The sequence below is a fragment of the Ornithodoros turicata genome, chromosome 3 (assembly GCF_037126465.1).
Source record: "Ornithodoros turicata isolate Travis chromosome 3, ASM3712646v1, whole genome shotgun sequence".
Taxonomy (NCBI): Eukaryota; Metazoa; Arthropoda; class Arachnida; order Ixodida; family Argasidae; genus Ornithodoros; species Ornithodoros turicata.
This window is the reverse complement of record NC_088203.1, coordinates 39191066-39214111: the sequence shown is the minus strand read 5'-3', so window position 1 is coordinate 39214111 and position 23046 is coordinate 39191066.

The window sequence follows — 23046 nt, the reverse complement described above, 5'->3', positions numbered from 1 at the left end:
CGCAGTACATCTTTGCATTTACTGTGGTTGTGCATGTGAGGTAATCTACAAGTTGCAGACAACGATAGTCCTAAAACACTGTCGGCATAGCCTTTCCAGACGAAAACGCGAGTTTGACCTCCTTCAGAATGCTTTCACCGGGCACCCATCATGGCTTCCTATGGTATTTTGTCTCAGCACTTGCATAATGCACCCACGTTTCATTAATAATAATTGTTCCAAGAAATTCATCTTGACCGTCTTGATACCATTGAAGGAAAATGCAAGCTGCATTCATTCGTTGCTCTTTACGAACGTTACCGAGCAAATGTGGCCCCCATCTCGCATAACTTTCGTTGACCAAGCTGAAGGAAATTTGTTCCCATTAGTATCAGAGTGCAGTACCAGTGACCCGCCAGTCTCTGTTACTCGGAATTTCAGAAAAGAAACGTCGTTTCGTGGTGTTATAGCTGATCTCCCACTGTACTGTTCATTGTGCAGATTTTCACGACCCTATATAGAGGACACACCATTTCAATGCCTGTAAAGTGTTTTGTATAAACAGGTGTTAACTGTCAGTGGATATTCTCTAAAGCACTCTTTTTTTCTTTAACGAAAAATAGGATAACTCTTCCTTACTAGGATAGTCAGACGTACTCGGAAATATTACATCCATGCTTGAATACCTGACACATAGGTGAACGGCACTCCATTAACCAACATCTGCAGTGCCGGGATGTCACACCCAACTACTACACCATTCAGTTTGTCCTAGTGGTGTTTCCTTTGAATAACAAATATCGGGGAACTTATTTTTGGATGACCCTCCTAATTCCAGTTCCCTTTCTGCATTTGGCTACATTTTTTAGACTTCTTGTGACGACTCTTGTGGACAGATACCAGCATGGAAGACTTAATAAGAATTGGGGTTTACATTGCGAGACAACTGAGATCATGAGCGACGCCACAGCAGTCGGTCTGTGGATTGCCCACGCAATGAAAGCTCACCACACAACACACCGTATTTAATGTCCCTTGTGGAAGATGGCATGTCCAAGCAACCTGTATCCTGGCACTAAGTTGCTGGTGTTTTTGGCCGGGTTCGAACCAGCGATCTCGGGATCAGAAGGCGAACAGACTCAGTCACCAGGGCCGGTTCACGGACAACTTGAACACCACAATTATGTTAACTCTGCCATCAAGTAATTCAGTTTCCTGCATATGTTTCGTAGCAATTGAACTTCAGTTTTGTAAGCCTGAAAGCTAAGCTTAGAACCACCTCTTATAATATAGTGACTGTATTTGATGTGTGAATGTGTTCACACCTCTTAAAAAGCTAATAAAACAAAATCTTGATGATTTCTAATATGTGGTATATACAAGGCCAGCTACAAAACGTCTACAATTAGACGTCAATTACTAAATGTCTACAAGATGTCTAGTAAATCACTAATTTTAGACGTCTAAATAATGGTAAGACTTTTAGACGTCTAGTCAACGTCTAGTTTGGGCACTATCCCTAAAGTCTAGGGCTAGAACAGGTCTGGACGTCTAGTTGACTACCATGTGTTCCCTGGGAAGGGACCGTGAGGGGGAAACCCTGTTAAACCCTGTTGTACTTTCCCAAACGTATCCGTGCTGTTAGGAAGAATCTTTGGGCAAGCGCCTCTGAAGACTAAAAACGGTCGTAAAGTTCGACTGAACTATGACAAGTTAATTATCAACAACGAAGTGTACATCTGGAATGAGTCAACCTCAGAGTGTCAGCTTCTTAACCCTAAATCCACTAGCTCGGATTCAGCGTCTTCTTTACGTACGGTTACACGCTCCATGAGCCGAGCGAAAACATGTAGCGATCGCACTACCTGACGACCCTTAAAAAACTTATGTGTTTTGTCGGGAAACATACGAAGTGTTGCTAATAAAAGTGACAGCTTGTGCTCCTTAGTGAATAATTGCAATGCTGACATTATAGTCCTCACAGAGACATGGCTGAACGATGGCATACTTGATCACGAAATAGTTCCTAATTTTACTTTTATTCGCCATGACCGAGTGGGGCGGAGGGGAGGAGGCGTGCTGCTTGCTTTTAGAGATGGCCTTCAATTAGTACCTGTTCACGTACGTTGTGATTTAGAAATAGTTTGGGCTCATCTTTCATATCCAAACTGCGGTCTATTACTTGGTGTTTGTTACCGCCCACCGCCCATGTGTGAATTTGTAACAAAGTTAGGAGATCACCTTAGGACATTTTGTACTATGTATCCATCTTCCTCTATGGTCCTCATGGGTGATTTCAATTTTCCTCAGATTGATTGGGCTGACAATATACATAACGTTAACCTCCCACCTTTTGCACGCGATTTTGTTAACTTATGTTCATACTACAATTTGGAGCAACTCGTTAAGGTGCCCACAAGAGTTTTGAGTTCTTCCTCCAACACACTAGGCCTTGTTTTGTCGAACATACCTAACATGTTGTCCACTCCAAGTTGTTTTGACGGTCCAAGTGACCATAAATTTTTAACTTTCGACCTGGCCATTGTAACCAACCGGCCTCAAAGGGTGAAAAAAGTCATAAAAAACTACGGGTCCGCTAACTTTGCTGCCATCAACACAGAACTATCGATGTATTTTGAAGAGTACGCTAGTAGCTTCTCTGATCGTACTGTTGAGGAAAACTGGATCCTATTTAGAGACAAGCTACATTCCCTGGATTGTCAATAACCCCCCCCCCCCATACCATCCTTCACTATATCTTCCTCCCCGTCAGCACCCAGGTTTAACATTAACCTTAAACGTCTTCGCTCCAAGAAGAAGCGCTATTTTCGCAAGGCCAAGACTACCAACACTCGTGAAGCATGGTTACGGTATTACAGCTCTGAAAAGAGCTTTTTATCATCTCTGAAGTCCGCGAAGCGTGTATTTCATCAAGTGACGTTACCAACATTAATGCAGAGCAACTGGAAGCGTTTCTGGAAATTGGTTACCCCTGATACGTGCTCTGATATTCATTTAACTGATACATCGAGCATGGCAGTGCAGAGTAACCAGTGTGCTGACGTATTGAACAATTACTTTGTTTCTGTTTTCATCTCTGAAGATATGTCGCATATTCCCATCATTTCTTCCCCTGATATCGCGCTAATGCCGTCATTTTGCATCACATACGAGGGTATCGTTAAATTAATCGACAACTGTAAGCTTTCATCTTCATGCGGCATTGATAACATCAACTCAAAAGTTCTGAAAAACACTAAACTGGAGTCGGCGAAGTTTCTTACTCTGATTTTTCGCCAGTATCTTGAAAGCGGCGATATCCCTAGTGACTGGCGAGTGGGAAAGATTGTCCCAATACACAAAGGTGGCGTCAAGCACTCCCCAACTAACTATAGACCGATATCCCTAACTTGCGTCGCCTGCAAACTCCTAGAGCATATCATTGTCAAGAATATTATTCTCTTTCTTGAGGAAAATAATTTCTTCTATGTTTATCAACATGGTTTCCGGAAAGGCTTATCGTGTGAGACACAACTTTCGGGTCTAACCCATGACATTATTTCATCAGTTGATACGGGAAACCAGGTTGACGCAGTCTTCCTTGATTTTGCGAAGGCCTTTGACCGGGTGCCACATCATAGACTTTTATTGAAATTATCGAAACTCAATCTAGACACTTTAACGTTTACCTGGATTCGCAACTTTCTAACCAATAGGGTACAATTCGTCGTTGCTAACGGGATGTCTTCTTCACCGTCATCGGTATACTCAAGGATCCCTCAGGGCTCCGTTATCGGTCCACTCTTGTTTTTAATTTTTATTAATGATTTACCGTCAGGAATATTATCACGAATACGACTGTTTGCCGATGACTGCGTAGTTTACCGTACCATCTCTGATTCTCTAGATTACTCGGCCCTTCAGGACGACCTTGACAAAATTTCGCAGTGGTGTACAACATGGGAGTTACCGATTAACATAGACAAAAGCAAGGTCCTGTCGTTCGGACGCTGCAAAACGATGGAGTACAGTTATCGACTTGGACCAAGTGCACAGCAACGCGTCTCGTCCTACAAATATCTGGGCGTGTACCTTTCTCACGACATCTCTTGGGCCAGACACATTTCCCACGTCGTCTCAACTGCTAACCGTTCCCTGGGGTTTTTGCGCCGTAATTTACGTCATAGTTCTAGCGCCGTTAAGAAACTTACATATACTTCGCTTGTACGTCCAAAACTTGAATATGCTTCTCCTATATGGGACCCTTACCAAATCACATACATAGAAGCGTTAGAAGCTGTCCAGAACAGAGCGGTCAGGTACATTTGTAATAATTTGACTCCCGAGTCCAGCATCACGAGTATGAAAGACCAGCTCTGCCTTCCTTCGCTTGAAGCATGTCGCACCATATCTGCATCATCACTTTTTCATACTATCTTTCATAACAATTCCATTAATTCAGACATGCTTACCAGGGCTACATTTATTTCCCAGAGGGTTGACCACCTGTATAAGGTGGGCTTGGTCCATTGTCACCATAACTATTCCCTTCATACTTTCATTCCTCGCACAGCCAAACTTTGGAATGCTCTTCCCTCGAACATAATCCGGCTTCACGATCCACAGAAGTTCAAAGCCGCCCTCACAGGCCATCTCCTAGTCTAGTATGTGGGTAATAACTCGGTCCAGTCTTCCTTCCTCCCACCTTTTGCGGTTATGCATACAGGTTGCATTATAAACATGTAGTGTGTATACATTGTATACATGTGTGTATAGAGATATTGATAGATGTATAGATATATAGTGTGTATACATGTATTCATGTGTAGAGTTGTTAGATATGTGCACACATTTTTTAAATTATCTTTTTGTTGTTATTTAATTATTTCCAGGGTGATACATGATTATTAGCTGTGTGCATTATTTCTCGTATAACAGCAAGTCGGAGTTATGTCACGCCTATGTCGTGCCCCCCGTTGTGTAATGACCCTTGTGGTCCCTCAACGTATAACCAAAATAAATAAATAAATAAATTAGAATCTCGTATGAGTACACAGCAAGCCTACAAGATAGAGCTAAATGTGGAAGGACAGACACTGTCAATGTTGATTGACACGGGAGCGTCTGTCTCCATTATGCCGGAAAGTACGTATAAAGAACGATTTTCGCATTTAAGGTGCAAGCCGTGCACCATCAGTCTGAAGACTTACTCCGGACAGCAACTCCCCGTACGAGGACAGATCTTCGTAAATGTACAGCACCAGGGAACACAAATGATTATGCCAATCATTGTGGTTCGAAATCGAGGGAAGAAGCTTCCGGTTCTGATGGGAAGGAACTGGTTAGAAAAACTACGCTTGGATTGGAATCTTGTCGGGCAAGTCATAGCTGATTATCGTGTCGAGGAAATGCGTAAGAAATTTCCAGACGTGTTTGATTCAAGACTGGGACTGATAAAGGAATTCCAAGCGAAGATAATCGTCAAGGATGGCAGCACACAAGTGTTCTGCAAGGCTCGATCCGTTCCTTTCGCCGTAAGAAATGCTGTAGCTGAACAGCTGGACGAACTCGAAAAGACCCGCATTGTAAAACATGTTACACAGAGTGAGTGGGCCACTCCATTAGTCGTGGTGCCTAAGAAGAGCGGTGAGGGCCTAAGACTTTGCGGCGACTACAAAGTGACTATTAATCCAGTGCTTCAAACGGAACATTATCCGTTACCGCACCCCGAAGAACTTTTCTCTGTTTTGGCAGGAGGCAGTGTTTTCTGTGTCCTTGACTTGTCCTCTGCGTATCACCAGATCGAAGTGGCACCCGAATGCCGTCAGCTGCTGACGGTCAACACACACCTAGGACTTTACCAGTTTCAAAGATTACCGTTTGGTATATCAAGTGCACCTGCCATATTCCAGTCCCTGATGGACAAGGTTTTGAAGGACATACCTCAAGTAGGCTGTTACATTGATGACGTGATTATTGCTGGGAAGGACAAAGAAGACTGCAGCAAGCTCCAAGAGACGGTCCTTAAAAGGCTTAACAAGTATAATATTAAAATTAAGGAGTCTAAGTGCAGGTTTTTCCAGGACTCCGTAGTTTATCTAGGGCATAAAATTACGTCTAAGGCTGTTTATCCCACTGACACAAAGATAAAGGCCACCCTACAGGCCCCAGATCCAACAAATGTAACAGAGTTGAAAGCATATATAGGAATGTTGAACTTTTACGCACGTTTTCTGAAAAACCTGTCAACAGTTGCTGCTCCATTGTATGAACTTCTAAAGAAGGGCAAAAAATGGTTATGGGATAGGAGATGCCAAAGAGCTTTTAAAGCGACGAAAGAACTGTTAGTCAGTAGCAGTGTTTTGAGTTATTATGATGTAACGCAGCCACTGGGACTATTGTGTGATTCGTCAGCGTACGGTTTGGGCGCCGTGATTTTTCATATGGCACAAGATCGGTCTGAACGGCCTATAGCGTTCGCGTCGCGTACCTTATCTCCGGCCGAGAAGAAGTACGCGCAAGGGGAAAAGGAAGCGTTAGCAATTGTATTTGGCCTTAAACGTTTTCACCGGTATCTGTATGGCAGACAGTTCACACTGTTCACGGATCATCAACCGCTGCTAGGAATTTTGTCGCACAACAAGGCGATTCCAACGTTAGCCGCAGCCCGAATGCAGCGTTGGGCGCTGCTGCTTTCAGCGTATCGTTATCAGCTTAAATACAGAAAGGGAAGCAACATGCTGGTAGCGGACGCGTTATCTCGTCTACCGATGCCAACTACGCATCTGGAAGATACAAAGGAAATTCTGGCAGCCTTCGAGAACACCCCTTCGCAAGCGAAGAGCATTGCGAAGGCTACAAAGACAGACAGGGTGTTGTGTAAAGTAGCAGAATTTACTCTGCGCGGATGGCCATCATCGATAACTGAGGACCACCTTGTGCCATATCATGTGTGAAGGAGTGAGCTTTCTGGGTTCCGTGCTCTAGTGATCAGGAAGAACGACAAGCATTATATCCTGGCCTAACATTCACAGTTTTTATTGTTTTAGCATATTCTGGAGAGGTGCTAGAAACTCCTTGGTAGAGAGCTTCTTTACGACCGCGCTGACGCAGCTATTGACCGCTGCGTGTGATTTGTCTGTGATTGTGACCAGCGTGTGACTGTGACCAGCGTTTGGGAGACATGTCTGAGTGTGGTGATTCAAAGTTGAGGAACATTTGAAGTGTTAAGCGACGCTTGCGAAACAAGGTTTATAAAGACCGAAAAAATTATTTCACATCGCGCCGCTAAGTGCTTTCCGACGAGTGGTTGCAATTAACATGTAACTACATGATGAAGGATTTAAGTAATAGTTGAACTACAAGTCGTTGTAACTGGTTGCACACACCACGCACTCTTGTAGCCACGACCAGGAGTTCAGCAAAACCCCCAACACGTGCCGTCAAATGTTTGGCGGCACCTCCTAACTTTCTTCCTGTGTACTACTATTGCAATGTAAGTGCACTCAAATATTTTGGGAACGCCCCCCCCTCTCCGCGTGGCGCGCTGCGAGCGACTGCGCAAAAGCTCGTGCAATTCGCCGCCGCCGATTAGGCGCTCAGCTCAGCCCAGTTCTGTGCCGCGCAAATGAAACCGGCCTAAAACCTCACTCCCGGTCTTTGGTCATCTTTCTCAGTAGGACTTCAGCCACTACAAACTGGTGACTCGGACGTGAGCATGACTTCGGAGCCTCCTCATGCCGGACACCCGGTGCTCCCCCCCCCCCCCCTCCTGCCAATGTTCCAACGCCTACTGGAGACAGTCCGTCCATCGGCTCACCTGCTGCCGTGTCCGATTCCGTCGTGAGGCTGCTTCCGTTTTGGACAGCCAATCCCACGGTATGGTACCATCAAGTGGACTGTCAATTTGCCTGGCTGGCCTCGCTGGCATAGCAACGCAAGCCACCAAATATTGCGACGTCGTAAGCATCCTTCCGCAAGAGATCGCCGCGGAGCATATCGATATTCTGAGCTCCCCTCTAGCCGAAAATGCTTACGATTTGCTCAGGGCTGCCATTTTAGAACGCATAATGGCGCCCGAGCACAAACGGCTCCAGAGACTCCTTTCCGCCGAAGAATGAAACGATCCAACCCCAAGCCATTTCTTGCGCCATATGCAGTACCTCCTCGGAACCCGGGCAGCAACCTTCGACCCTGTAACAACCGTGATGCTGTAGCTATGAAATAAACACAATACGTCAGGGCATTTTACTCTGGTATGATCAGCTGGATCAGCTCCTGTCGAACAGCTGAGGGTCAGATGTGCGAGAGCGCGAGCCTCCTGCTGATGCCTCAGTCGTCGTCATCCACTACATTTCTCCCTCCTAAAGCTGTGGACTGGTACCGGACAGGTGGTCTACGAGAACGGTCCGGGTACCTCCGAGCTGGAGCGGCTGTAGGCTTCTCGAGAAAAGTGGTTGTATGTGTCTCAGGACAACCTACATCTTCAGGAACCGCAGGTGACACCAGAGGATCCAGGTCAATCCCCATGGCTAAGTTCAAGGGCATCTCCGATTCCTGTAGAGAACCAAGTATACATGAGACCTCACTACCGTTTTGTGAGTCGTACAGTTAACACCCTGTTCTTGATGTGATCGGCCTGGACTCTACGACGTTTCCGTCCTCCGAACTCTACCTCGTAGATCACGTGACCCACACGACCAACAACAATGCCTTTAACCCAGTGGTGTTTCCGTGTTGGATGTTTTACCCACAGCCTTTGAGAAATACTAAAATTCCGAGTTGGACTCTCTGGTGTAGAATGTGAGAAAACGTCACTGTCAGAACGACGGAACGGTCGAACGAAATCTAGCGTCATACTGAATGAACGTTTGTTCAGCAGCTCATAAGGTGACTTCCCAGTTGAATCATGAGGAGCAGACCTATACTTTATCAAAAACGTCCCGATAGTCTCTTCCTCCTTCCCATTGTGAGCACGGCGCATTGCTTGTTTTCTGTTACAGGTAAAATTCACAATACTTCCATAGAAATTATGTTCACATCATCAACGTTAGAAAAGTGGTCTCTGGCTATTTCTTGATCGAAATCGTCATCAGGCCTTTCTGCAAGTCTCGACAACCCGTCAGCGTTTCCCATTTGCTCCGTTGGTTTGTACTGAATATCATAGCTGTAGCCCGTCATGATCAACGCCCAGCTTTGTAACCGGTTTGCTGCGGTCACAGGTATTCCCTTCTTTAAACCAAAAATGCTTGTTAATGGTTTATGGTCAGTATATATAGTAAATTTCCGTCCCCAGAGGTACTGGTGAAATTTCTTCAGACCGAAACTGATGGCAACTGCCTCCCTCTCTATCTGAGCATAGTTTCTCTCAGCTGGGAGTAACGTTTTCGATGCATGAGCAATGAGTTCTTCCTTTCCGTCTATCTTGTGATAGATCACAGCGCCAACTCCCTCTGAAGATGCATCCGCTGCCAAATGGATGGGGTTCTTTAGATCAAAATGAGTTAGAGCGTCAATGGCAGTCAACTTCTGCTTAAAGGTGTTGTGACAGTTGGTTTCCAGCTTTTCCAGCTAAACACGAAAAACTATTCATCACCCGGCATCATCCCATATTCAAATTTTCAGGTCCATGACATGAGCAGGTACGGAGAAAAACGGCCCCGAAGAAGCGACATCGGTGACGTCACACAGGAGCAGCGAGGGAAGACGCGCGTCTCCCCAGCCAAATGGGGGAGAGGGTCCGTGAGGTCACACTGTGGGTCATCGCTTTGTGGCTGCGCCTATTTTCCGAACCAATCTAGCCAGAGGAAAAATTCTTATTTCTACGGTGTTCTCATAATGAGTACGATGCATATCTATTATACTTCAGCACCTCATCGAAAGTGTCGCAACACCTTTAAGACCATCAAAAGCATCAATACATTCTTCCGACCAACACCATATGGTGTGTTTTTGCGAAGCAATCCATTGAGTGGTGCAAAAGTCTGCGCTAACCCCGGTATGAACTTGATATAATGCTGTACCATTCCACGGAACGCTCTCAGTTCTGAAACGTTAGTGGGCTCTGGCATGTTTAGAACCGCGGAAATCTTTGGTGAAGGGTGAAACCCTTTCGCGGATAAGATTTGCCCAAGATATTCAACCTCATTACGCTGGAAAGCACATTTATCTTCCTTCAAAACAAAACCATGCTCGTGCAATCTTTGAAAAACGCTCTCTAGATTTTTCAGATCTTCTTCATCATTAGAACCAGTCACAATAATGTCATCAAGGTAACAAGCAACATGGTCTAACCCCGTTGTAACTTGCTCCATGGTACGGTGAAAAATTGCAGGTGCAGAGGCAATACCAAACGTATTCGATTAAACTGGTACAGTCCTTTGTGAGTATTGATTACCAATAACTTTTTCGCATCATCAACCAGTTCCATCTGCAGATACGCTTCTGAAAGGTCCAGCTTCGAAAATTTCTGGCCGCCATTCAGCTTCACAAAAAGCTCCTCTGGTCTCTGAAGTGGGTAAAGCGTAATATCCAACTGGCGATTAAGGGATACGCTAAAATCTGCACAAACGCGTGGGTGATTCCATGTCAACTCAGGCAAGGTGGTCCGGACACCATGAGTGATTTTTATTGAAAAAATATATGTTGTAGCCTGACTCCGACTGAGAATGGGACATCGAGTATATTTTCTCTAGCCTCCGTAGTTCCCGAGAAAAAAAATCCCAAAGAATATGGCAGGTCCGGCGCGCTTTCAGGCATAGCGATTTTGACGTTCAATATCTGTCCAACGAACGCATTCATGGCTTTGAATTTTTTTTTTTTTCATGCACTGTCAGCTATGTTGGCTTCTAGTGCTTGGGTTCGGTTCCGGCAGAGATTTTGTTATTTTGCAGCTAAAAATACGCAAAGTTTGTGGCGACGACGAAAATCGCTCATATTCTTGCGGCTATTGCGGCACTTGTGTACATGCCAGTGAAACGAGAAAGGCATCTCCATGTAGCGGAGACTGAGCTCTATAATTTGATATCAAATTTAGGAGTCTAGGCCAGGTTGGTGTCACGCATGGAAGCGTCTACAACATGTGACATTCGAAAAAATGCGTTTTTTGAGCGCTCATATCTAAAAAACCCCACCTCGAAAATTCTTCAAACTTCGTAGGCGCATGCTTCCGTACATGACGTTTGAGTATACAGAAAGTTGAAGGTTTTTCCCTTGCACAATAAAAGTTAGAGCGTGCCAAAGTGTCAGTGTCCGACTGTGGTGCGTGTAATGACCATTGAAGCGCTGCGAGAAGTTAACTGGTCGATAGTCACGTGTTTCTTGTGAAAGCCGCCTGTGCTGTTCGTGCTGCTATTTGAGAACCCAAGGAGTCGAATATTCTCCCAGGACGTCGAAAGCAGCATGACGGTTTCACAAGGACACTACAGAGAAATCTTAGTTGTCTGTGCGCCATAGAAACCGGAATCATCATCAACTACAGAGAAATGTAGATTGAGTGTATGTGTCGCTGCTTGCCCGGTACGTGCATGAAAATTCGATGTTTACATCCAGCACTCTAGACCATGCCGGTAAAGACCAGTCACTGTTTATTTACATTTGATTGATTACATTAGCAGTTGTGGCAGAGATAATCAAACTAGCGCACGTTACAATACTGTTCAGGCGTCAGAACGTTTGTCATCAACGCATCGTCCAGCGAAGATACATGGGCGAAGTTCCTTTGAAAATATATCTTCTGTGTGTACCTGTTCATGTAGTTCGCGCAGTAGACACGGTCTTTACTTAATTTCATGTTCAATACGGAGATACAGACCGCAAAGCGACGGCGAGTCGAAACAGTGTGAAAACACATCTGTTATAAACGAAATCACTGCTGGCAACAGCTAGAGGAACCACCCACTCTCACAATGACTCCAAACTAACTTGCGTTTTGTACCTGAAGCCGGATACGAGCTCCAGTGCAGGTGGCGCTAATCCTGTTACTCTCCTCGCTGTTCATTAGCAGCGGCGGCGGCTCCTGTCACGGCAAAGTACTCCCGGACGGACACAGAAATCGTTGTCTATGCTTCTATGCGAACTGAGGGACGTCTCCTTGGGTAGACTACAGATACCACGGTCCGCTGCCTCAAGAAACAAATCGAATATCGACCAGTGAACTTGTCGCAGCGCTTCCATGGTCATTACAGGCACCACAGTCCGACACTGAAACTTTGGCGCGCACTAACTTTTATCGTGCAAGGAAAAAACCTTTGAGTTTCTCCTCACTCAAATATCATATATGGAAGCATGCGCCTACGAAGTTTGAAGAATTTTCGAGCTGGGGTTTTTTAGATATGAGCGCTCAAAAACCGCATTTTCTCGAATGTCATGTGTTGTAGACGCCTCCATGAGTGACACCAACCTGGTCTAGACTCCTAAATTTGATATCAAATTATAGGGCTCAGTCTCCGCTACATAAAGATGCCTTTCTCGTTTCACTGGCATGTACACAAGTGCCGCAATAGCCGCAAGAATATGAGCGATTTTCGTCGTCGCCACCAACTTGGCGTATTTTTAGCTGCAAAATAACAAAATTTCTGCCGGAACCGAACCCAAGCACTAGAAGCCAACATAGCTGACAGTGCGTGAAAAAAAATTCAAAGCCGTGAACGCGTTCGTTGGACGGATACTGAACGTCAAAATCGCTATGCCTGAAAGCGCGCCGGACCTGCCATATTCTTCCGGATTTTTTTCCTCGGGAACTACGGAGGCTAGAGAAAAAAATACTTGATGTCCCATTCTCAGTCTGAGTCAGGCTACAACATATATTTTTTCAATAAAAATCACTCATGGTGCCCGGACCACCTTGCCTGAGTTCAGATGGAATCACCCGCGTACTGCTCCCTTAGGCTTGGGGACGACCACAATAGGCGTCGCCCAGTCGGACTACTCAAGCGCGCCCCTTCGTACCGGCCCCACTTCAGCGCAGGGCCTTCGACACTCTTCACTCACTTGCTCATGGCGGCGTTCGTGCGACTCACAACCTCATCTCGTCACGATACGTCTAGCCCGGCATGCGGAACCACAGGTCTTGCGTCCCTTGCCAGCGTGCGAAAGTTCATCGTCACACTACCTCCCCTCTCGCCACCTCCCTGCCTCCGGACCACAGGTTTCGCAACATTCACGTGGACATTGTCGGGCCACTCCCCTCATCCAACGGCTACCGCTACCTCCTCACCTGCATAGACAGGTACATCAGGTGGCCCGAGGCTGTTCCTATGGTAGACGCCACCGCTGAGACTGTATGCTTGACCTTTCTGCACACCTGGGTCGCGCGTTTCGGGACCCCAGACAAGCTTACAACTAACAGAGGCCCGCAATTTGAATCCTCCCTCTTTCACTGCATGCTCAAGATGCTGGGGACAACCACCTACCGCACATCCGCCTACCACCCGCCGCAAACGGGCTTGTCGAGAGATTCCATCGCCACCTGAAATCCGCCATCATGGCGTATGAGCGTCGCACTCACTGGCATAATCACCTCCCCTTGATACTCCTCGGTATACGCTGTGCCGTCAAGGCGGACTCACACTGCTCCCCAGCGGACATGGTCTACGGATCGAGTCTCAGAATCCCTGAGCAGCTGCTTCTTCCCCCTCAAGATCACTTAGGCTCACCTCTGGATTTTGTCACACGGCCTCTCCACGTACGGAAGTCCGTCGGCCGCCTGTTCTACGTGCCCCGAGACCACTCCGACGCTACTCACGTTTTTCGCCGCACACCCCCAGTCCACAGGCCCTTGGAGGCTTCCTACACCGGTCCCTTCCGCGTCATCTCCTCTGGCGGCAAGACTTTCCGGATCCTCGTCAACAGCAAGGAGCAGACAGTTGGGATAGATAGGCTCAAGCCCGCCTACCTCAAAGACGACCCTATCCCCACTACCCCTTCCAGCTGCATCTCCGCAGAGTCTCATTCGTCTCCCTCGTCCCGCCCTGTGACCTGGGCAAGGCGCCTCCAGGCTTCTGGGGGGGGGGGGGGGTAGCTGTAGCGCCACTCATTGCGTGCCGGTACTCTACGACGACGAAGACTCCGCAACTTTGGTTCTCTTTCTCAGTAAGGCTTCAGCCACTACAGGTCGCAGCGCCGCAGAAGCAGCTCTGTCGTCTCGGAGACAGACGCGTATTCCGCTGCTGAGAGGAGATCGTCATTCCGTACTTCGACGCTTCGTGACTCCCCTTGCTTCCCGCCAATGGACCGCTGACGTTCTCTCACCAGCTATGCTAAGCAGAGTTGATCCAGCGCTCGCTTTCCGCATGTTCTCGACATACCTCTCGTCAAAATGCCGCATTAGTTCATCGAATGCGCCACGATGTGGCTTTTACATAGCAGTGGCGGTACCGCTTGAGACAAGTTGACTCTCCCCAATGCTGTCACTGCGGTGCTCCAGAAGATCTAGAGCACATTCTTCTCTATTGCCCACAGTACCAACCTTCCCGTACTGTTTTCTCCGGGTCCCAAGATGGGTTCTCGCCCCGTCTCTCTCACACAAAATTGCTTGGTCTCTGGCCGCGGCAGTGTTGTTTTCCTAATTTCCTAACAGAATGCATCGTGGATCAATTAAAAGATCTGCAGAAACACAAAAGAAAAAGACGACAGAAATATTATTACTGTTAGTAGTGGATATTATATCGTTTTATGCTTTATTTTTACACGGACTCAACGTTGGCGTTATCACTGAAAAATTGGCACAATATGGGCAATACGTGCTCGCCAATAAAGGCAGCCAATATTGGTCCAATAAGGAGCCTGGTTGCACTTTTTATGTCGGACCAACGGTACCAGCCCATATGGCACCAGTATTGGCCAACCTGGCAGCCCACATTGGTCCAATATTGAGCCAATATTGGTGTGCTGCCTGGGGAACAAGTGACAGCAAACAAGCAAGTGATGTAGTGAGAAAATATGAAATGCTTATTGGTTTTACAAGTACATATGAGATACGCACATAATATGCCCAATTTCGGCAGCAAGTGAAGAACCTTGGAAAACCAGCAGGTCAAGTTTAGCGGAATGAGGCGGCCTACAGAAGGCAACGCCTTCCATGGCCAACGGATGGCAGCTCCCTTGTGGTGACGCTTCCTCGAGTGAGTGCGATCCCCTGGGGCCATATTCTCGCATGAACTAATCGACTTCGATTACTTTATATGATGAGGCATAGGGAACGCCATACCTGCTGACGCGATTGGTTGGTTGATTGGCTGGAGAAAAAAGAGAAATGGTGAGAAAGAGGTACTCATTACGAGCGCGTGACTTCCTTCTGGAATGTTACTTGCTTTTCCAAAGCTCTAGGGGCCACGACGTAAACCTTGGACTTGTGTATTATGTCATGTTGTGTATGTGTGTACTGTGTAGAGGTAGTATGTCGAAAAGAACTGTGCACTTGCTTGAGATAATAAAATAACAATCTACTCAGACGTTCCATCCTCCATACGCGAGACATCGTCAATTTGTCAGTCAAGCCAGTGTACAGTCCTTTTTTTTACAGTACAGTTTTTTTTTTTTAGTTTGCTTTCAGTCAACGCTTTACACCATGTATGCGCTCATCCCAAGAAATGACGGATAACGCGTTACTAAACCTTGTGCTACGGATGCAGTACGTGCTATAATATTTTTTTTGCCTACGTTGGAATGCACCCATACAACTGCAATTCGTGTGCAGTAAAAACTGTGCACTGGCGTAACTATAGCCACACGCTGCTCCACACTGGGAGCACTAGACACTGGGAACAGTACGTAGTTCGCAATGACATACCTAGTCAGACACTGGGAGCAATGCGTAGCTGGAAATCACGTAACTATAGTCACAGCTTGCTCTACACTGGGAGCACTAGACACTGCGAGCAGTGCATAGCTAGCAATGATATACCTAGTCAGCCGCTTTTAGCAGGACGCTGGGAGCAGTGCGTAGCTGGCAATGACATAGCTCTCCAGATGTTGTTCTACACTGGGAGCACTAGACGCTGGGAGGAGTACGTATTTAGTAATGACATAATTAGCCAGACGCTGTTAGCAGGACGCTGGAAGCAAGATAACCCAGACCAATCTCGCGTCGGCCCCGCCCCGGCTCATGCAAGTCATTGGTAACCAAATATATGTCACGTTTTTTCGCCCATTTTTATTTGAACCATATTTGATTCTGCCCCACCTGCAACACACAAGATATTGCGATTACTACACAACAACACATACGTTAGGATGTATCACACACTAACTGCTACACAATGCAGCACCCAAACTGTCATATAAGGATATTTGTAAGAACACACGTCACACAAACATTGGTAAAAGGTTTTACACGAGGGCACACAATATGTGCACCGTCACACATGCAACCACAATATATAGAGTAATAATGGACAGACCTATAGTGGTGAAGTACTCTGAATTGCTGTGCCTCATGCATCAATGTAGTCCTCTGAACAGCTGTGCTTAATACGTCCGTGTAGACCTCTGAGATGCTGTGCCTCATGCATCCATGCACTCCTCTGGATTTGGTATACCGAACAATCCAGACAGCATCACTGAAAAGAACAGAGACTGTAACAAGATTTGAAGACAACAATAGGGCGCATTACTTTAGCAAGAGTTTCGAGGAGAACAATATGGCAACAATCTCAAGAAAAAGCCCTTATTCCGTACGCAACTCTCCGCAGTCTTGGTCTGTTGCATGGTGACGACAAGCACGAACAGCAATCCTTAACGTGACGTTATTTCACAAGCAGGAGTTGGCATTGCACTAGTTCTAGTTTTAGTCCTAGCTTGTGAGATAGTCATATGGGAGCCAGTCCTTGTGACTGGTCTTCCGCCTCTATGCCAATACACACACATATTTTGATCGCTGGAAAACAACTTCGCTTAAGTACTCCCTCGCAAACCAAGTTTCGGATCAATTATCGTGGCTCGAATGTCTCTGTGGCGACTTGAGCAGCAACTAGCTTTTCTTTTCTCGCATAGCATTATCTAGAGCGAGGATCTTGTTCCTAATATGACTTTTTGTTATTTTTTCTGTAAGCTGCATGTAACCGCTGAAGGGGAAAGTGAAGCTCTTCCAGGGTGACTATCTCGAATCGCGTCTCTCGAGATTTTCGCCGGCGCTCCTACCCAGGAACGAGTGGCACACCAGTTGCATATAAAAGTAATGTGTGCAACTGGATATTTGCCACAAATAAATAAAATGACGAGCCAGTTTTATGTAAATCTGCTATCGAATGCTTCCACTAATGAATTTCCCAATAACATGATGAACAACCCTGTCAGAAATATGAGCTGTAGATCTGTTGTATTTTTGCTGTTTTTTTTCCTTCTGTTGCTGCATTCCCGCTGGATTTTTGCTGCATTCAAGTGAAAGCAGCAGGACACAGCAAAACTCAGCAGATTTTTGCTAAACCATTTTTAGTAAAAACACAACTTTCTACAACATTTCTGCAGTAACATATTTGCAAATAAGAAATTTTGCCGCTATTCTGCTGCATTCCTGATGGAACAGCAAAATTTCAGCAGCTGACTGCTGTTTGCAGCACCGTGTTGTGTTCCTACCGAATATTTCGTGCAGGTCCTTACTGCTGGATGCAGCAGGTTACAGCAACTTTCTATTACAGCAAACATGTTGTGTTCCTGCTGAATATTTCATACAAGTCCTTACTACGGGAAGCAGGAGGTTACAGCAAGTTTCCATTACAGCAAACATGCTGTGTACCTGCTGAATATTTCGCACAAGTACTTTTACAGCTGGATGCAGCAGGTTACAGCAAGTTTCTGTTACAGCAAACATGCTGTGTTCATGCTGAGTATTTCATACAAGTCCTTACTGCTGGAAGCAGCAGGTTACAGCAAGTTTCCATTACAACAAACGAACTGTGCTTCTCCGGAAGACTGTTATGGTCAGATGGATAGCTACTAACCCAATTTCGTTTAGATCAGAGTGACACAGGACATTCGATGAGCTAGAGAAAAGCACTCGAACCAGACGTTCCAAAATTAGTTTTTTTCTTCCTCGTCGTTCACGAGTTACAACACACACACACACACACACAAAAAGAAACAAAAACCACAAAGGCCCAAACAACATCATCGTCTTTCAGTCAATGAAATCCAAAGCAAGCACGGTTCGCGCTGCAGGTCCTCATTCTGCAGCAAGACTATGTGTGAAAAATGTGCATCCGTGCACATCCAAACTGAGACAAATTGTAAATAATCAAATGCTGCCACAGATTTGCCACCTGCACGTCGCATTGCTGGAAAAGGCCATGCAAAGTTACATGTGGCATGAAAGCACATCTTATAAAAAAATATAGTCTCTGCAACATTTGTGTTATTGTATCAGGAGGTGCTTGAAGAGCACTATCAACAATATCCAACAGACAGACCACTACAACCAGACAGACAACAACAATAGTCAGACAGCTTTGGTGAACCGAATGTATTCGAGGACGGTCTCCAAAATTAGCTCTTTGCACAGACATTCGAGAGCCTTGAAACATATTGCTTTGACCAAATGTCTACGTACACACATTCTGACACAACAGTTGTTACATCAACATAGTCTGAGTCTTTCACCTCCACGGCCTCTTTAAGGTGGCTCACATGTGGCAGGCTTCTCACAACAAAAGTGTGAACATGAAGCATGCATACCTCTGCCCAGACTTGTACGTATCTTGAGTACGTACTCAAAATACAGTATTTGAAATACTTTTTCCGGTATTTTGGTACTCTACTCAATACTTTTTGCGACAAGTATTTTAATGTATTTAAAATAGGTTTTTCGGTATTTGCTACTCAGTACTCAAAATACTTTCCTTCCTCGTCAAGCCATATCCAGCACGGTTCCCGCCGTGCCGAGATTTTCAGCTCACTGGAATTTAACCCCCTTTTTCTTTGTTTTTCTTTTTTCGGGACTTCGCGAATCTGTCATTTATCCTCTTGTACAATAGGCTGGTCCAAAGCCTGGCCTTGCTTCTCAATAGCCACCTTCGTCAGAAAACCGTTCCTATTCATATTGCCATGTGAACCACCAGGGGATTAGGTACAAGATAATCCCGGCATTTATTTACTTGGTCATCAAAGCAATAAACACATGCCAGAGGTTGAAAGACCCGAACCGACATACAGGAGGGATTACGAAGTTTTGGGTCAGAACATATCAACAAACTTTACTTGGGTTCACCAAAGTTCACCAAACATTACTTGACACCAAGACGTTGCAAATGAAAGATATGCATGGCTGATGAAGTTTATTCCTTTCGTTTGTAAGGCCACGTTCAGAATACGCGTTTCACTTACTGCTAATACTAAAGTACTTTAAATAGTATCTTAAATACTTCTTAGAGTATTTAGTACTCTACTCAAATTACTTTCAGTTTTGAGTATTTTGTACTCTATTTTAAATACTTTTGCGCAGTATTTTGTACAAGTCTGCCTCTGCCTCATTGGTGGTATATATGCGCTGGATTGCTCTGTAGTCCCCTGTCGACAACTAAACCTTGCTGCAAGTATCGCAAGTCTTAGTTAGCCACTCTGCACTAGTCAGAGTCAACGACTTAAAAATGACCCTGCGTTCCTTCCTGAGGGGGGGTCCCAAGGTTCTGGAGCCGTGTCTGTTGATGTGCTGCAAGACTGAAGAAAGTTCCAAGTCCGGGATAGACATAGCTTTGCCCAACACAGTAAAGGTGCCCGTAGACGCTGCACATTTTACGTTACGGTAGTTTGATATTTTTGACTCATAATCAAGAGCAGACTGAGCGATTGGGCCACGGACCCTCATGCTTCTCAAGGAAGATGAAAGGAGATATCCCTTAGCCACTTGTAGTGCAAGCCCCTTGAGAGCACTCGCAAATTTCTGCACGATGTGGTTCATAACCTCGAAAACATAGGCAGAATGTGCCCAAAGGGGCCCCCAGTTTTCAACACTGTCTGCGAGATGAAGCAATAGGTGCACATTAAATATGATCTCTTGTTTTTTTTAAAGTTCTTCCACACCGAGATTGAATTTGTGCAGATGGTTACGGGTGATGTTTAGCTCTGTAGCAGCTATGCTGTCTTGGAAGAGGATGTACACACTTGAGACCAGCTTCACGCAATGGCTCAAGTAACGTGATTTGGTGGATGGCTCATAAACAGAGCATGCTGTAGTATAAGAGTCAGTTTTTCCACTCTATGGCCTTCCATATTTTATGCATCGCAAGTGTTCGGGGCAGGCGGCACAATTCATTTGATGGGGCAGTGCTGCATAGCCTGCCATTTACACTACTCCGTTCCGTCGGCGTCAGGTGATGTGGGCTTCTGGGTCCAGAAAACCAGAGCAGTGTCACCTGTCTCACAACCCCGAGGCAGACAGAATGCATGTAATCAGGGACAAATCCTGTTACAATTCCAAAAATGGGGAGGTTAATAAGGGGTGACGGTACCTTGACACCCTTTTGTGTCTCTCCTGTGTTGAATGCCACCTTCATGTGGCGCAGTGTTTCATTGCTTGTTCTGTGTCTGGCTTTCGGTCTTCGGATCGTATACTTCAGAGTACGGCCTACAATTTCACCTGGATGGAGACAGAAAGCGCACCCAAACCTTCCATTGAACATTTACATGTTCTGTAGCATTGGCCGCGCTACAGAGTTCACACAGCAGCGCACAACAACAAACTTGCTTAAATCATATTCCCCATTTCTTTTCCACTGCACCTCGTAATGGAAGAACTTTTTAGCTTGCTGCGCAAATTGCTGCAGGAATATTTGCATATCCGGTTCTTTTCTTCGAACACACAGGCCAGATAAGATTACGTTTTTGAAACGTTCAACAGTATTCAGCTCATTGAACATGATATATATGGGCCAAACTGAAAGTCCAGAAGATTTGAATGAGGGGCATCCATCCGTGTTGAAAGTGTAGGTAAAGTTACACAGATTTTTCAAGAATCCATGAGAGTGCAACTCCCTGTAGAGGAATCCATCCTGAATGTCACTGATGTTCGAACTGTTGTCCCTTGGTCTCATGCTGTGGTGTCCCGCTTGGTGTCCTTTTTATTTCAAGGTCAGCATCTATCGTGACGAAGTAGGATTCCATGGACTGGGGCGCCTGCATATCTTGCACTTCACTTCTGTGTTTAGATCAGTACCAAACTGTGTTACACTGTGATACAAGTCACAGAAATAGTGACGTGTGTATGTCCCAACAATACCACAAATTGCCTTGTCAAAAACGTACAATGAACATGGCAACACATCAGTCCCAAATATTCGACTTAGGAGCTCCAGGAGGTCCTTAATAGCTGCCTCGAATGCCGAACAATAAATGCAAGAACCATGAAGAATATGTCCAAACCACTAAGCTTGCTTTGAAGGGATGATGTACTTTGTACATGGTTGTGGTCAGGGACGGGAGGAGTATTGGGTTCATTCATTTCATCAGAGTTGTCAATATCCGTGATGATGATGATGCCTTCAGACCCAGAAGGAGAAGTCGGGCAGTCGATATGACTGTTATTGGGCTCCAATCAGAACTTTCCCCTGCTGTGCTCGGAGGACTGAGTGACACTCTTGATGGGGTTTGGCTGGTACTAGTCGGGAGGCATCCGTCACGGAACTCAGGTTCTACATCTGTCAACAGAGAACCTGACTCATCTGAGCAGTTGCTGCTTGTATCACAGTCAGTACTGCTAAGAGGTATTGATGCCGCTCTTGATGGGCTTCGAACGGCGCCAGAGGGTATGCACGTGCTCGACATTCCAGGCTCACTTCCTTTGATTGAGGTGAAACATCCAGAGAAGTTACTGTTTATATCAGCCTCTGGTGATCGGTCGCTATTTGAGGCTTCTGCGATGTCGGCTGCCCCATATGGTGCGCAACGGTCGCCAGTGGCACCATTAGAGCGTTCTTCAGGATGCTCGTCACGGGAGAAAGCAGAACTGAATGGCCCCGGGGTGCTGGCGGCGGCAGTTTCATTATGTTGATCACGTCGGCTAGCCTGCCGACGACTCCACGTCGTTGCAGGAGAAATTGCGCAGCCGAAATATGGACTGCTACGGTTGTAATATTACTTGTGCTTTGACATTACTGTAAGGAACGAAAAACAAAGCACACTTCAACGTCCCTTTGGCATAGGCAGCAAAGACATATAACGACTTAAGAATCGCAAGCGTCCCGCTATAACACTCGGGGCCCGGTAAATCGGCTTGGCGGCTTCGCTAATTTCTAAGCGTTCTGCACTTTAACAACTATTAAAATATTGTAAATAATATATGTACCATTCACTTAATTTACACATAACCATCAATTACAACACGTACTGTCACTTTTAACTGTTCTATTCGTCTCGCTGCGGAACTTTGCGTTCGTCTTCGTTTCCGCTGCCCTGCCATGTGTTATTGAAACCACGTGTGCTGACTGTTGTGGTCGGTCGTCGTCGGATTGAAAACGCTTTTTGAAACGATTGAAAACGATTTTTATCGAGCATGTATGCCTACGTTCGCTATCTGGACTCAGGAGAACGTGAGACAGTTCCAGTCAGCCACATAAAGTCTACTGGGTGTTTTGGGAACCATCCGGGGACGACGCCAACGAGGCAGGCTTTTACAGAGCACAAATTATGCTCATGGAAGGTGAGATGGGAGAAAATCAGTTTTCTCTTTCCACAATTGGGAGCATTAACGTATTCATGAAAATTGAAATTGTTCCTGAGCTGTGTCGTGGCTATGCTTCACTAACACAGATCATCCTGCATGACAGAAACCGAGGAAGCCATAAAAAAGACGGTACGGACCACGCGGATTCGTGTACCGAAGCTGCTTAGTCGCTCCGGCAGTGACTCATCGGGTCAGTCCAGCGACGAGATGGAACATGTAAGGCCATCGCAGGTAATCTTCTTTTGACAGGGTTACATTTGCAGCGGATTTTAAATAACGTGAGCGTGGCGTTGCGTGTTTCCTAGCTGAGGTGTCCTTTTTGGAGATTTTCCCTTCCGATCTTGTCAGCAACGCATCTGTCACACGGATCAGTTTCATGCCACCTTCTGTGATAGCCTTCTTATGTTGACTGAAAT